Here is a 7,594-nt window from a genome sequence, read left to right as displayed (position 1 = left end):
GCTGTGTCACCACATGTGACCATGAATTCCTGATCTTCTTGTGTCCACCTCTCAGGTGCTGAGACAACAGACATGCACCCCCATGCCTGGCTTGGACCTGATTTATTTTGATTTTGATTTTGATTTTGATTTTTTTTCAAGACAGGGTTTCTCTGTATAGCCCTGGCTGTCCTGGAACTCACTTTGTAGACCAGGCTGGCCTTGAACTCAGAAATCTGCCTGCCTCTGCCTCCCGAGTGCTGGGATTAAAGGCATGCGCCACCATGCCTGGCCTTATTTATTTATTTTTTTAATGTCCATAAGTGCTGCAAGAAGGTATTGGTCTTTTGGGACTAGAATTACAGACACCCCTGTGTTATGAGCCCTCCCTGTGGGTGCTGAGACCTGAACCTGGGTCGTCTGCAAGCCAACTCTTCACCCCCACATTGAGCCCGATTCTTGGTAGAGCAATCTGTAATAAATCTTCCATAAAGAGTAAATAAAAATTCTAGCATATTCTTGAGACATAGTGGACAATGCCTGTTAGCCTTCCCACTCTCTCCATAGGCAGGACCGAAAGCTGACCTTATTCTGAAGATCTTTGTCTTACATCCAATATTCTCTTGGATGACATTCATGAGCTCCTAGCTATGCAAAACCATCAGCCAAACAACAAACCTCCCATGGGTCCTGACACCCACATATTTGAGGTCCTGGCTCTGTATTTCAGGTCTCGAAGGATATTTGAGTACACTGTGAACCCAGAGATAGTGAACTGGAAAAAAAAAAAAAAATGGTTTCTAGTTGTGGTGTGGCTCAGCCCTAGCACACACCTTTAATCCACGAGCTTTGTGTAAACAAGAGCTAAATAAAGTCAAAGGCAGGTCAAGAGACAGGCCAAGCAACCAGCTGAGAGGGAGGGAACACAGGAAAAAAACCATAGAGACTGAAAGTCAGGAGGGCGGCTAGAGAGACGCACAGGAAGAAGGAGGGACATTCAGTTGGAAGGGTTTTTAAGATAGCGTGGAGAAGGGGAACTTGGGAAGATCAGTGGACTGCTTTCTCTGTCTCTCTCAGCTGGCAGGCTTTCGCTTTGGCGTCTGGCTCCTGAGTCCAACGTTTGGGATCCTGTTTTAAAAACAACAAGAGCCTGGAGAGATGGCTCAGCGGTGAAGAGCTCTGACTGCTCTTCCAGAGGACCGGACTTATTTTTGGTGGCTGATAGTGTTGACACTGCCTCTTTAGAACCCATTTTTAGATTGATGCATGGCCGTTCCAGCTTCTCAACATCCATACATCTATGGATGTATCCCCTCCTGCCCCATCATTTGGCCCGTGAGCATCTTTAGCCTAGCCACTGCTGTGTCTCTCATCTTCTTCGTCTCCTGTCTGAAACCTCAGATCCCGCTCTTACTTCTGCTCTGAAATCCTCTTTCCCATCTTAGAGCCCACTTATCCGTAGTCTCTGGGGCAAATCTCTTCAGACATGATGATCCAGAGAGGATAAAGTCAGGAGTCCCTGCATGTGGATTATGCTCTGGCTTAGAAACCAACAGTAAGGTGCCTTTCCTCTCATGCCCAGAACACATGGGTCCTAGAATTCAGGGATGGATGCGTCAGTGGCCCCTCCCGCAGAGCTGCCAGCCTCCCTCAGTATGCCTGCTATCCTTACCCTGAGTTCTGCAGGTCTGAAGATCATGGTTTCTGAGGCAGGAGGTTTTTGCAGAAGACAACAGCTCACTAACCCAAAGGCTTGGGCTACAAGCAACCTCAGAGCTCCTTGTGTCTTTTGCATTGGTTATTTTTCCTGCGTTTGGACAAAAGACAGAGCAGGAGACACATAAGGAGGGAGGGTTGATTTTTGGCTTACAGTTCAGGTACCGCCCATGCTGGTGGGGAGGGCTTAGCAGCAGGAGTGCGAGGCCACAGCTCACACTGAGATGACGGCCAGCAAGCAGACAGCTGAACACTGGTGCTCGACTTGTTTTCTGCATTTCTCTGGGACTCTAGCCTATGGAAAGACTCCTTTCACATTTAGGAGGCATCTTCTCACTTTGATTAACCCAGTCTGGAAACACCCTAACACACATGTCCAGAGGTCGGTCTTCTCGATGGATGACTCCAGATCCTGTCATGTTGGCAGTGTTAAACCATCTCACAATTGAACCAAGAGAAGGAAAAGTGACTGGTCTCCGTGACGGAGAACAATGAGGCCAATGCTGTGTGGTGGAGTAGACATGGCTGCAACAGCCCCCTGAAGGTTTCTTATGCTTCCATGTCCTCATGGCATGTTCTGACGACACGCCTTTAATCCCAGCACTTGGGAGGCAGAGGAAGGTGGATTTCTGAGTTCGAGGCCAGCCTGGTCTACAAAGCGAGTTCCAGGACAGCCAGGGTTATACCAAGAAACCCTGTCTCAAAAAACCAAAAAAAAAAAAAAAAAAAAAAGAAAGAAATTAAGGAAGGACCTGAAGAGATAGCTCAGTGGGTTACTTGCTGTTCTTAAAGAAGGACCAGGGTTTGGTTCCCAGCACCCACATGGCAGCTCACAACCGTCTGGGACTCCAGATCCAGGGGATCTGATGCCCTCCTCTGGTCTCTGTAGGCCTCAGCCATGCGTGTGGTACACAGACATACACGCAGGCAAAACATTCATACACATAAAATTAATTAAATACCTAAACAATTAAAAGTTTATTTGTTTATGTACTTTATGAATGGGTGCTTTGTCTGCATGCCAAATCTTTTTAAATTCAGACTCTGTTTCAGAGACCCTGACCTAAGTTTGAACTCAGGTGGACTAACAGGCTGGTACCTAGCATTCGTTTCCAAGTTCTCCCTCAACCAAACAAGGAGCCTAGCTCCAGTCTCTAGACCAATCCCCAACAGGACCAGAGTTTCCAGGCCACACCCTCAACAAGACCGGTGTCTCCAGGTTATTCCCCTAACAAATCTGTACCCCAGGTTATGAGCCCACCCTTGCCTAACAAACACCAACGCAGAGGGGAGCAGAAGTTATGCTTATGATAGGACTCCCAGCACCAGCCAATCATGTTAAAGGGCACAGTAGCTTTCCAACAGCACCAGCCATCATGTTTAAAGGGCACAGCAGCTTTTTTTTTTTTTTTTTTTTTTTTTTTTTTTTTTGCCCTGGAGCTGGCGTTACAGGCAGCTTACAGCTTACAGCTGCCTGATGTGGATGCTCAGAGCAGAGAGCACTCTTTTTTTTTTTTTTTTTTTTTTNTCCTGGAACTCACTTTGTAGACCAGGCTAGCCTCGAACTCAGAAATCTGCCTGCCTCTGCCTCCCGAGTGCTGGGATTAAAGGCCTACGCCACCAGGCCCGGCTCACAACAGCTTTTTAATTAGATGCTTGCTGTCTACTGGAAAGCCTTGCCCCATACACATTCAGGGTGCTCCCCCGCCACCAAACCATCCTGCATGAGGGTGGTGCTTGGGGGGGGACAGGCTGGCTCTAATAGAATAAAGACCCTGCTGTGGGTTGCATCAGATTGGCTGCTGTCTGTTTCCTTGAGGGAGTCACTAACATTTCCCTGGCACAACATCTGCACACAGGAAGAGGGCATTGGATCCTGTTACAGATGGTTGTGAGCCACCATGTGGCTGCTGGGATTTGAACTCAGGACCTTTGGAAGAACAGTCAGTGCTCTTAACCACTGAGCCATCGCTCCAGCCCCTAGCTGAATACTTTTTTTAAAAAAAAGAAAAACAAATGTATAGAGGAAAACATGTTATCTAGTCAAGCAATCTCCCAGAGATCACCTTTTAGAGAACTGGAGAAGAAAAAGAAAAGAAAAACCAAGATATAGTCTTTTTTTTTTTTTTAAAGATTTATTTATTATATGTAAGTACACTGTAGCTGTCTTCAGACACTCCAGAAGAGGGCGTCATATCTTGTTACGAATGGTTATGAGCCACCATGTGGTTGCTGGGATTTGAACTCCGGACCTTCGGAAGAGCTGTCCGGTGCTCTTACCCACTGAGCCATCTCACCAGCCCGATACAGTCTTTTCTTAAAGGGTTTACTTATTTATATGTATATGAATACACTGTTGCTGTCTTCAGACACACCAGAAGAGGGCATCAGATCCTATTACAGGTGGTTGTGAGCCACCCTGTGGTTGCTGGGAAATGAATTCAGGACCTCTGGCAGAGCAGTCAGTGCTCTTAACCACTGAGTCATCTCTCCAGCCCACCAAGATACTGTCTTAAATCCATACATTGAAAAGACAAAGAACATAAGAAATGACTAAACTTTCAAATTGGTCCTTGAAGTGAAAAGTATTTAGTAGGAAAATCAATTCTTCCTTCCTTCCTTCCTTCCTTCCTTCCTTCCTTTCTTACTTTTTTTTTCTAGTTTTTCGAGACAGGGTAGGGTTTCTCTGTATAGCCCTGGCTGTCCTGGAACTCACTTTGTAGACCAGGCTGGCCTCTGCCTTCAGAGTGCTGGGATTAAAGGCGTGCGTCACCACGCCCGGCGAAAAAGCAATTCTTGATCAAATTGTGTAGCCATAAATGTCTGTAATGTTTTGATTCAGGATGGCCTCCACTGGCTCAGATACTTGCAAGTAACTCTCCAGCTGGTGGTACTGTTTGGGGAGGCTCAGGAGGTGTGGCCTTGCTGGAGGAGGTGTGTCATTGGGGGTGACTGAGAAAAAAAAATCCTCACAGCCCTTCCAGTTTGCTGTCTCTGCATTTGAAGATTTGAGCTCTCAGCTTCCTGTTCTTGCTGCCATGTCTGCTGCTTGACCCCAGCTTCCCCACCATAACAGACTTGTGTCCCTCTGAAACCACAGCTCAGACAAATCCTTTCTTCTAGGAGTTGCTTTACTGTGATGCTTTATCACAGCATTAGAAAAATAACTGTGTGCCTATACTAAAGATTTATTTTTATTTTATATGTGTATTTACCTGCATGTGTGTGTACCATGTATGTACAGGGCTCATAGAGGCCAGAAAGGGAATTCACATCTCTTGGAACTAGAGTTAATGAAGATTGTGAGTGGCCATGTAGGTGTTGGGAACCAAATTCTCATCCTCTATGGCAGTCAGTGCTCCTAACTGCTGAGCCATCTCTCCAGCAGCCATATAAATGCCTGCATTGAAAAGGAAAGACCTCAGGTGGGTGTGGGGATGTACACCTTTAACACAACTCAGAAGGCAGAGGCAGGTGGATCTCTGAGTTCGAGAACAGCCCAGTCCACAGAGCTAGTTCCAGGACAGTCAAAACCACACAGAGAAACAATGTTTTCAAAACCCACCACCAAGCTGGGCATGGTGGCACACACCTTTAATCCCAGCACTTGGGAGGCAGAGGCAGGAAGATTTCTGAGTTCAAGGCCAGCCTGGTCTACAGAGTGAGTTCCAGGACAGCCAGGGCTATACAGAGAAACCCTGTCTCAAAAAACAAAAACAAAAACAAAACAAAACANAACAAACAAACAAACAAAAAAACACCACCACCACCAAAAATCTCAAGTTAATAAGCTGACTTCTTATCTTGAGGAATTCTGAAAAGAGCAAACTTCATCCGTATCGGGCAGGTGGAAGATGCATAGATAGATAGATAGATAGATAGATAGATAGATAGATAGATAGATAGATAGATAGATAGATGAGTGAGAGCACTGATGTAGTGATTACAGAAGAGAAACACAACAGAGCACAGCTATAAAGTGAAACGTTAGCTCTTGGAAAAAAAAAATCAATAATTCTGGCAGCCTTCATCCAGACTGATGAAACAAGTGAAGGCAAATAACTAAATCAATAATGGAAGTGGGGTCCACTGCTGCTCGGCGGAGCAGAGAGGGTGAGGGAGAGATGGGAATCGCTGCACACAACACATCGGGCAAGTAGGCATTCTACACGAGCTGGACTGATGCTTAGAGACACTGATTGCTAAAACTGGATTAAGAAGGAACAGGAGGAACTGGGGTGGGATGTAGCTCATTGGTGGAGTGCTTGTCCATTAACTACGAATTCTGGGTTCAACCCCCTAGGACCATTAAAAAAAAAAGCAGCAAAGACAGGGCTGGAGAGATGGCTCAGTGGTTAAGAGCACTGACTGCCCTGCCAGAGGTCCTGAGCTCAATTCTCAGCAACCACGTGGTGGCTCACAATCATCTGTAATGCAATCCAATGCCCTCTGCTGCTGCCTGAAGACAGCTACAGTGGACTCACATATATAAAATAAATAAATCTAAATGGAATGTTCTGTTTGAGGGTAACATATATGTGATATATTTATATATAGTTATGTAATATATGTTTGTTGTTTAAGGAAAGACAAAGGAGAAAGAGAAAATTCTAAATATGCTTCAACGGATAGGTTTTGCATCAGTAAATGAACTACCACACCCAAAAGAAGCCCCAAGACAAGAAAGTTTTGCTAGTGGATGACAGCAAACATTTCAAAGAGACTTTAATACTAGAATTTGACATTTGAAACAGGAGAGAATGTTTTTTAATTCATCCTCTAAGCCAAATACACTACACACACACACACACACACACACACACAACTTCCGATCAATCTAATTTGTTAACATTTATGTAAACATCTCAGCAAGGGGCCGGGAGCTGCCTCAGTGGTAAGGAAGGGCCTATGTTGCTTTTGCAAAGGTCCTGAGTTCGGTTCCCAGCATTGGACCTCAGAACTACCCGTAACACCTCCTCCAGGGGAATCTGGCTTCCTCTTGGGGCTCTGTGGGCTCCTTCACTCACACGCACACACCGGTACATGCACACACCTGTACATGCACACATACACATGAACATAGTTAGAAAATAAGATAAACCTGTGGTAGCGCTCTCATTTCACCCTAGCACTCAGGAGACAGAAGCAGGTTTATGGCTGTAAGTTCATGGCAAGCTTGGTCCCTGCTGGAAGTTCAAGGCCAGCCAGAACACAGTAAGATCTGGTCTCAGGCCAACGAAACCAAATAAACAACCAACCCCCCCCCCAAAAAAAAAAACAACAACAAAAAACAAAAAACTGCGAAAACAGGGCCAGGTGTGGTAGTTCAATCCATTAATCTCAGCACTCTGGAGGCAGAGGCAAGCAAATCTCTGGGGTTTCAAGGTGGAACCCCGTCTCAAAAAGGGGTGGGGGGGGTGGTGGATAGAAGAGAATTTTCTAAACATGAGAAAGGGCATTTGAGAAAAAAAAAATCACAGCTACTATTGTGCTTAGTGATAGAAGTTCAAGTAACGATCAAGAACAATTGTGCTTTTTTTAAAATTAGGTATTTTCTTTATTAACATTTCAAATGCTATCTTGAAAGTTCCCTATACCCTCCCCCACAATTGTTCTTTTTAAAAGACCACCTTTTAATTCCATAGCTCAACATTTCACTGCATAGAGGTTCTTGCTAGAGCGATCAGGCAACACCGAAGTTAAAGATGCCCAAATGGGAAATAAAGTGAAGCTGTCATCCCTAACACCCCAAATCTCAGAAGCCACAAAAAGCATTGCTCCGTCTAACACACCCGGTCAGCAGAGCCACAGGGTATATGACTGACAGGGGAGATAGCGCACTGCGTAGGACGCTTACTGCTCAGGCATGGGGATCTGGGTTTGGAATCTCTCGAAGCCG

This window comes from Mus pahari, chromosome 17 (assembly GCF_900095145.1).
Source record: "Mus pahari chromosome 17, PAHARI_EIJ_v1.1, whole genome shotgun sequence".
Taxonomy (NCBI): domain Eukaryota; kingdom Metazoa; phylum Chordata; class Mammalia; order Rodentia; family Muridae; genus Mus; species Mus pahari.
Note: the sequence above shows the minus strand (reverse complement) of the source record.